Genomic DNA, 10,135 nt, shown 5'->3' on the forward strand with positions numbered 1-10,135 from the left:
AGCTTTTAATGCGAAGAACAAAAGTAAACATGCAAATGCAGTGATTCAATTGCCTTAGCGAAACTATGGATGAATGGAGTTGTTGGGGTTTATAATTTCATCTTATCCACCCTCATATATCTACTCTTCTTATTTAATTTGCTTATTTATCATATTGTCATGCAAACTTTCTTGGTCTGCCCTTAACCCAATCCCTTGGCGAAAAGAGCGTATTACTAATTACCGGCTTGTTATCCCTAGCCTCCCCTAGCAATTAATAATGCATGATAAACGGAAGCAAAATACAATTGATCGTCCTACCCCTATCCTTAGGTGGTATTGCTTAATCAAGGAATTCCCCCCAATTCATGACATTATTGTACGTTCTCGTATCAACAAAGACAAACAACAGTTACCGAATGAGTTAAACGATAAAAGCATTAAATTCAGGTGAGGAACTTAACAATTAATAAGGTAAGCATATGCAACCATATAAGCTAAATAAGAATTTGGATATATGAGAGTTTCAAAAGATTACATTGTTCTCCAACAACCTAGGGTTTAGTTTACCATAACCATGGTGAAACTAGATGAAATATAATGAAAGAATTGAAGAAATAACCCTAAACTTGGTATATTGGAGCCTAAGCATCCAAAGAACCTCCTCCAAGGTGTGTGAAATAGCTCTGGACGTTTCTCTTTACCAAAAGAATGAATTTTGATTCGCATTGGGGCTATATATAAGCCCAAAAAGATAACAGAAAGATTACAGAATCTAGCTAATAAAAACAGACAACCGCCAAGGCGCCTAAGTAAACCGCTCAGCGGTTTCCCTCTAGCCGTTTGGACCGCTCAATGGTCAGTTTTACAACTGAGCGGTTTCCCTCTAATCGCTCTGGACACTCAGCGGTTCATTTTGGCGCTCAGCGGCTCACTTGACCCTTCTTTTCATCCTTTTCTTCTTCTTTCACGGCTTTAAGTCCACCTTACTTCACTTCCATCTTCAATTTACCTTAAAACCCTGCAAAACAATGTAAAATCAAGCACAATATCTTTAAAACCAACTTTTGACTCTCTTATGACTCAACAAAGTGTTTTACTTGATTTTAAGCTCATTCTAAGCCATAAAGGGTGTGTTTTGATCTCAAATTTAAGTATGAAAATAACGATTTTTAGACCGTTATCACTGAGCGTCGACGACGTGGGCTTGGACCTGTTTTCTGCTATTTTTATGAACTATTTAAGAGAGGTATCTTTTGACAAAAAGAGGCACAGAAGCACTCCTTTCACCCCCACGAAGGCAGATTTTGGATGCAAAAGCTCCGATCTTCAACTTTTAGGGTTTTATCTTTCATTCTTTGTTAACGGATTGGCAAGCGTACCAAATCGTTAAAATAATAAAAATGGTAAGACCAAGTATCGTTTTCCCAAGAGACTCGAAAGGCTTTCTCGTTCGCGTGAATTAAAATAATAAGACTTGAAAATAAAAATTNATNNNTTGANTANNANAATAAAATATGAACATGNAAAAGAGATTNATTNAAATGACANGAAGAAAACAATGGATGAATGGAGTTGTTGGGGGTTTACAATTTCATCTAATTCGCTCTCTCTTATTTACTCCTCTTGAATTATTAGTTTGATTAATTAATTGTCATGCAACTTTCTTAGCCTACCCTTAACCCGATCCCTCGGCAAAAAGAGCCTAATATTAATTACTGGCTTGCTATCCCTAGCCTCCCCTAGCAATTAATACAGCATTATAGAGCAGAAGTTAAATGAAATTGATCGTCATACCCCTATCCTTAGGTGATATTGCATAATCAAGAAATTACTCACCAGTTCATGACATTATTGTACGTCCCTGTATCAATAAAGACAAACATCAGTTATCGAATGAGTTAAACGATAAAGGCATTAAGCACAGATGAGAACCCAACAATTAAGAATCAAAACATATGGAAACCATATAAGTAATCAAGAGTTTCAATAAAAGAGAGTATCAAAAGATTACATTGTTTCCCCCAACAACAATAGGGTTTAGTTCACCATTTTCATGGTGAATCTAGATGAAAAATGAAAGAAGAATGGGAAAAGCAAACCCTAGAAAAGATGAAAAGGAGCCTAAGCATCCAAGAGATCCTCTCCAGAGAGCAAAATTAGGTCTGGTCGTCCTCCCCTGTCAAAAGAATGACTCTGAACTCACACTAGGGGTATTTATAGGTGAGGAGCGCAGCAAAAAACAGGCCCAAGCCCAACGGACCATCGCCTGGCGGAACAAGTGTAGCGCCCGGCGGTTTCCCATAAACCTCAAAACCGCCCGGCGGTTTCCCTCAAAACCGCCCGGCGGTTTCCCTCAAAACCGCCCAGCGCCAACGCCAATGCCTACTCCTCGCCCTGGACCGCCCAGCGGTGTAAGTTGCCGCCGGGCGGTGCGTCGACTCTTCAAATCTTCAATTTTCTTCTCTTTTCTTGAGTCTACGACCTTTATCTTCAACTTCATTCTTCACTTTCTCCAAATAGCTACAAAACAATGCAAAACAAGCATAATATCGCTAAAAACAGCTTTTGACTCTCTACAGACTCATTTATTGAGTTTTGCTTGATTCTAAGCTCATTCCAAGTAGTAAAGGGTGTAATTTGGTCTAAAATGACATATGAAAATAACTGTTTTTCAACCTTCATCATTCTTTTCCATATTTCATCTAGTTTCACCACGTCTATATATGGTGAACTAAACCTCCATTGTTGTTGGGGAAACAATGTAATCCTTTGAAACTCTTAAGTATTGAATTAATTTATATTATAAATGCTTTACTTCACTAATTGTTAGGGTTTTTCCTCTACGCTTTATGCATGCTTTGTTTAACTCATTCAATTGCATGATTATTGATTTTGTCGATATGGACACATACGGGGAAATCTAGAACTGGGGAAATTCTCCCAAAAGCAATATTACCTAGACATTGGAATTGGAGGGTTGGTTGCCTTTAAGCTTTTGTGTGAATGTAAGATTTATTGATTATTTAAGACTAGAGAAAACAAAATTTAAGATTTATAATGCTAAAACGAAAATTAAACATGCACATGCAAAAGTTGATCAATTGGTAGTTGAATGATATGGATGAATCGTGTTGTTGGGGTTTCCAACTTATCCTAATCCACTCTCATATATCTACGAATTCTACAATATTAATGCCACTTTCTAATTTACCCTAATCCCAATGTCTTGGTGAAGAGAGCCTACTCCTAATTACTACTTTACAATGTCTTGTCTCCCTAGCAATTGTTTATGCATTACATTCGTACAGAAGCTTAAAGGCAATCGGTCCTCCTATCCCTGTCTAGGTAATATTGCTACCGAGAGAATTCCCTCATGTCTAGATCTACCCACATGTGCCCATATAGATAAAATCAAAGATCACATTATTGAATAATGTCTTAAACAAAGCATGCATAGATAATGCAGTAAAAGCTCTAACAATTAATGAAATAAATCATATGAATAAAGCATCAATTCAACATATGAGAGTTTCAATAGGATTACATCGTTTCCCCAACAACAATGGAGGTTTAGTTCACCATAGACATGGTGAAACTAGATGAAATTAATGAAAACAATGAAAAGATAAACCCTAGCACTTGTAGATTGGAGCTTCCGCATCCAAATTCCGCCTCCAAAGGGTGAAAAGTGTGTCTCTATGTCTCTTTCTGCCAAAAGGTAACCTCTCTGGGTCGTGAAAATCTATTTATAGTTCATTAAAATCAGTAGAAACTGACTCATGCCCAAAGTAGTGGCGCTCAACGTTGGGTCACCGCTCAGCGGTGGGTACGACACTCAAGATAGTCGCTCAGTGTTGACGCCAAGTTGCAAATGTTGAACTATATAGGGAAAAAGTGGAAAACCAAGTTTTGTTTTGTTTGCTTGAGGACAAGAAAAGTTCTAAGTTTGGGGTTGTGATAACGGTCTAAAAACTGTTATTTTCATGCTTAAATATGATATCAAAACACACCCTTTGTGGCTTAGAATGAGCTTAAAATCAAGTAAAACACGTAGTTGAGTCATGTGGGAGTCAAAAGTTGGTTTTAGAGATATTGTGCTTGTTTTTGCATTGTTTTGTAGGGTTTTGATGTGAATTGAAGATGGAAGTGAAGAAAGGTGGACTTAGACTCATGAAAGAAGTAGAAAACGGATGAAAAGAAGAGTCAAGTGAACCGCTCAGCGGCCAAAACCAACGCTGCGCGGCCTGAGCGATTAGAGGCAAACCGCTCAGCGGTAAAACCAACCGCTGAGCGGTGGCGCTGCTAAAGGGAAACCGCTGAGCGGTTTAATTAGGCGTTGAGTGGTTATCTGTTTTTATTGGGCTTAAATTCTGTTTTTTTTTTTTGGGTCTATAAATAAACCCAATGCGATTTCAAAATGAATCTTTTGGCAGATATAGACGTCCAGAGCTGTTCTACACACCTTGAAGGAGGTTCCTTGGATGCTTAAGCTCCAATCTACCAAATTTATGGTTTATTCTTCCATTCTTTCATTATTTTTCATCTAGATTCACCATGTCAATGGTGAACTAAACCCTAGGTTGTTGGGGAACAATGTAATCTTTTGAAACTCTCTTATATCAAAATTCTTATCTTCTTCATATGCTTGCATATGCTTACTTTATCAATTGTTGGATTCCTTACCTTTGCTTAATGCTTTTATCGTTTAACTCATTCAGTAAATGTTGTTTGTCTTTTTTGATACGAAGACGTACGGTAATGTCATGAACTGGGGGGAATTCCTTGATTATGCTAATACTGCCTAGAGATAGGGGTAGGACGATCAATTGTATTTTGCTTCCGTTTATCATGCATTATTAGTTACTAGGGGAGGTTAGAGATAGTAAGCCAGTAATTAGTAATAGGCTCTTTCGCCAAGAGATTGGGTTTAGGGTAGACTAAGAAAGTTTGCATGACAATATGATAAATAAGCAAAGTAGATAAGAAGAGTAGATATAAGAGGGTGGATAAGATGAAATTGAAAACCCCAACAATTCCATTCATCCATAGTTTCTTCTAGCCAATTGATTCACTGCATTTTGCATGTTTAATTTCGTCTTGCATACAAAACCTAAATTTAATTCTTTTCTCAAGTCTTAAGCGATTGGTTTACACGAAAGTTAAGACCTAAGAGTCCTTTGGGAAACGATATTCAGACTTACCCGTTTTATATTACTTGTTAACGATCTAGTACACTTGCCAGGGATTTAACACACTAGGAGATGAAGTAGATGGAGAAAACTAAAGGGTGTGGGACTTTGAGGCCTTCAAGTCTGGACAACATCTCTCAAGGTTGTTTTAAGTCTCACATCTCTTAATTCTACAACTTCTTAAGGGTATATAAGCTACCTAACTAGTTTAAAGAAAAAATAAAACTATACATGAGATAACTTGGAATACAAGAAACTAAAAGGATAAGAGACTTATTGATTCTTCTTTCTTTTAAGTCTACTTTTTCCTACTATAAATGTAAATGACTTGCAGAAACCAAAGCCCTTTTCACAATGGACTATGGAAGAAAATAGAAGGGCTCAATATGATGTTAGGACTAGAAATATAATTTCATTTGTTTTAACCCTTGATGAATTTTACAAGATATTTGTTTATAAAAGTGCTCAAGAAATGTGGGAGGTTTTACGAGTAACTCATAAAGACACAGATGATATTAAGCATGCTAAAAAAACTCATTAATTCAAGAATACGAGATGTTGCGGATGAACAAAGAGAAACCATATATGATGTGCATAAGCGTTTCACACACATTGTTAGTCATTTCATTGGTTTGGGTAAGGCTTTCGATATTAATGAACTTAATATTAAAATCTTGAAATCTTTGAGCAGGACAGGACAGTCAAAGGTCACAACCATTACGAAGTCCCAAAACCTTACCATTATATCTGTGGTTACTCTTGTTGGTAAGTTAAGAGAGCACAAGCTTGAACTTGGAAGGTTGAAGAAGAATAAGATTAAAGAAGAAAAAGGAATATTACTTTTAAATGTATGGTCATCAAAAGCAAAAGTCCTAAAGAAGACGATGAAAACGTTCATAAAGTTTATGAAGGAAAAAGGCCAACACAAAAAAAAAAAAGAGAATCAAGGATCCTCTTCTAATTTTAAGTGTTACGGGGTATTGAGAATCAGGACACCTTAAAGCAAACTTTACAAATACTAAAAAAAGTAAATAAAAGAATGGAAGAACATTATTCAAGAAAAAAAATGGAGAATGATTCAAGCTCTTCATCAAGTTCAAGTGATTCAAATGAAGAAGCTAATATTCCATTGATAGATGAAATTGAATCAAGCTGCAACAAGGTTAGTAATTCTAGTATTTTTAGTGAGTCAAATAATTATGATGAATTACATTATGCATTTCAAGAATTATATGTTGAATCTGAAAAATTAAATTATGCATATAGAAAATTGAAATTAGAATATAAAGCCTTGCAAAATAATTATAAAAAATCTTTGGAAGAAATAAAACCTCTAAATAAAAAAATTTCAACTTTAGAAGAAAGTAGAAAGACGCCTATTGAGTGTGCATCTCGTAAAAGTCTTATGTTTGACATTGACATTCTTGAAAAATTACTTAAAATTACAACTAAAAATAAAAATTGTGAAAAGCCATTTTTTAAGAAAAAGGATTCTCATAAAAATAAGCAAGCTCTTAAAAATAAGGATAAAAGACCACATAGTGTATGGATAGAGAAAGGTAAGCCTTATTCTAGGAATACAAATTATATAACATGATTTTATCGTATGAAAGAAAGGCACACTTTAAATAAATCTAGAATAAAACATTTTGATGTTCTTAATGCAAAATATGCTTGGATACCTATTATCAAGTAACATGTTTCTAACCTCAAATTTCCCAAATAAGGTGTTTGGGGAATAAAAGTTTTTTTGTTTTACAAGTTATCTCAAAATCAAGAAACTCACTTTGGATGTTAAGGGTTGGTATAAGTGGAATTTAGAAAGGTTTATTCTTATCAAAAAAGGGAATATTACATTTAGAGGGAGTTAAATTTTTGTTAAGTTAAATGATTTAGGGGAACTCTTCAATCATGATATCATTCTTTTTTATTATGATAAAAATGTAAGGGAGATATATTTGTCTTGATATCTTATGATCATTTGTACCTCTTTGAGGTGAAGATATATTGTACTAACTTATTTTTTAAAAAGTGGAAAAATTTATCTATCTCTCTTCTGTATTAATTATTTTTGTTTATTTACTTGTTTAAAACATGACATATCACAAGTCTTCAATAATTTTTTATCATTATAAAAAAGGGGAAGATTGTTGACAAAAGAAGAAGATCAAAATTTTGCTACAATAAAGAGTTTTGATGATGATCACTCATGAAATAATGTTGAAGACTTAAAAAATGTTTGGATTAAAGAGATATATTGAAAAGTTAAGAATTTAGTTGTTAAAGTCTTGTAATTTGTGTATATTATTTAAATTAAAAGATCAAGTGTGAGAAGGCAAAGCCCAAGCAGCAAAGCACTCATATGGAAAGTTTTATTTTTCATAAGAACCTCTTTGAAAATCGATTATCACTATTGATAATCGATTATCCAAATGAAATCCAATTTTTCACAAAAAGAGTATGTGTTAATCAATTATCACCTTCTAGTAATTGATTATCACATCGAGAAATTTTTTTTAAGCTTTTTGTGATAATCAATTATCACTTGACGAAGTCGATTATAAGTGGTAGTTGCGACCTGACTCTTCAGTTGCATGATCCAATTTTCAAAAGTAAGAGTCTATATATTTTGGCTAAACCTAGTTTCTACAATAACTTTTCACTTAGAGGTTTAGAGTTGTGACTGTTAGAGAAACTCTCTTTGTTTGTGAAAAGGGGATTTGAAAACCCTAGTGTGGGTAGAGCAATAACTTTCACCAAGTGAGTTCTTGGGTGATTGAGTGTTGTTTTCGTTGTTAAAAGAAGTTTTTCATCCTTTGTATGATTCAAAGGAGGTGTTCATCCCTTGTGTATTTCAAACAAGGTGTCTTTCATCTCTTGTGAACTCAAGAGAGGTCTAAATTATCTTCTCTGTTATTGTAAGTTGTGATTTATTTTAATGATTGTTTAATCCCTCTTTGGAGAGATTAACCACTAGATATAGAATCTTTTCGTCCAAACTAGTATAAAATTATTTGTGCAAATTTCTCTTTTCCTACACTCTTTATTTATCTACTATTATCTTAAAGAAATTATTTTTATTGCTAAGTCAGATTTTAGAAAGCGAAAATTTCTTAAAAACATGGCTTTATTTCTAAATCAATTGTCATACCCTCCCTGATGAATTCTCCTCCAAGCTCATAGGCGCATGAATTGGAGTGAATTCATATTAATGCGAAAGTAATGAAGAATATGAGGTTTAATGTTGGAGATGACGACCTCGATATCACTTCATGACATTTTGATTACCATTTTGTTGTGATCTAGACTTAGTAGAAGAACGATGATGAAGAATTGGTTCAATGGAGGTGATCGTGTAAGGAGATAATGCAGATTCCTAGAAGGATTAAACCTAATCTAGGGAAGGAGGACAAGTGAGGCTGTAGGGAACCTCTAGCTAGTTACTCTCAAGACCAAAGCCTGGAGCGATCTCAACAACGTCTTACCAAACATCCAATATCGTCTTTAAAATGGTACAGAGCCTTCTATTTATAAGAATAAAGGCTCATTTCTACACTAACTACTTGCCCTAATTTCATGCCACGATTCATGGATCAAAGGACAAGTGGCACACCATGTTTTAATAACTTTATTCCACATGAGAAATGCGCAAAACATGTAAAAGATGCCCCTAAAAGGCAAGCCAGCCTTTGGGAAGAAAAACTCGGCAGCCCAGCTTAGTTAGGAAGTTTGGCAATCTAGCTTAAGACAAAAGTTTAATAGCCCGACTTAGATAAAAAGCTCAACAATCTAGCTTGAAAGAGAGTTTCGAAACTCGACTGAAAGAAAGAGCTCGACAACTAGTCTTCAAGGGAGTTTCGATGACCCAGATTTCATAGGAACTCTAAAGCCAAGCCTTCAGACGAGCTCAGCAGGTCGGCTGAAATATAACTCGGTAACCCAGCTATAAGGAGAACCCAAGTTTACCCAACTCAATAGCTCAGTCTAGGAGAAAGAGCTTGTTAACCTAGTTGTTAAAAGAGCCTGACAACCTGGTTAGTCTTCAAGGCAACTCAGCATCTTGGTCTAGGAGACCAACAGGTCGGTCTTAGAGCTCGACAGGTTGGTCTTGAAGAAAAAGAGCTCAGCAGGTTGACCTTAGAGCCTGGCAGGCCGTCCTGGGATCCTGGATGAAAGTAGGAGAACCCAGCTAGGTGTAGAAGAACTCAACTGGTAATTAGTAAAGTTCGACCAATAGGAGGGGAAGCTCAGCCAGGTACATACGAACTCGACCATGTGCACAAGAACTCTGCTGGTAACCAGTAAAGCTCAACCAACAAAAGGGGTAGCTCAACCATGTACATAAGAACTCGTCTAGGTGTAGAAGGACTCAACTAAGTGCAAAAAACTACGTTATAAACATATACGAGCCCCACAGCTTGTCCAAAAGTGCAAAATATAAATAACATAAAAGAAAACTTATACATTTCTACACTATTTACATATTTAGAAACAAGGAGACTGGAGTTGGGCTCATCCATGGACCCATGTTGTAAGCCCTTCAGGTGATATTCATCTCCCCCACCCTTCTCTCTTGTTTTTTCCACTACACGATTCTAACACATTTTTCTTGTTATGATTAATGTGAGTAGAGTTTTCAAAAGTTGAAGTAAAGGTTGACTAGTGTACCAATATTTATGACTCCTCATACAAGTAAGCTTTTTGAAGTTTATTATGATGCATCACATCAAAGCTTACGTTGTGTGTTGATGGAGGAGAAGAGGGTGATGGATTATGCTTTAAGACAGTTGAAAGCTCGTGAGAGAAACTATCCTATTCATAATCTAGAGTTAGAAATTATGGTATTTGTCTTAGATTTAGAGGAATTGATCCTAACTTGAGACATACCACTAAATTCTTGTGAATTAAACAAGCTAGGAACTTTGTTATGGGGGTCGATAGCATGACGAGGTTTAAAAGTAGGG

Source organism: Vigna radiata, chromosome 6 (genome assembly GCF_000741045.1).
Source record: "Vigna radiata var. radiata cultivar VC1973A chromosome 6, Vradiata_ver6, whole genome shotgun sequence".
NCBI classification, from domain to species: Eukaryota; Viridiplantae; Streptophyta; class Magnoliopsida; order Fabales; family Fabaceae; genus Vigna; species Vigna radiata.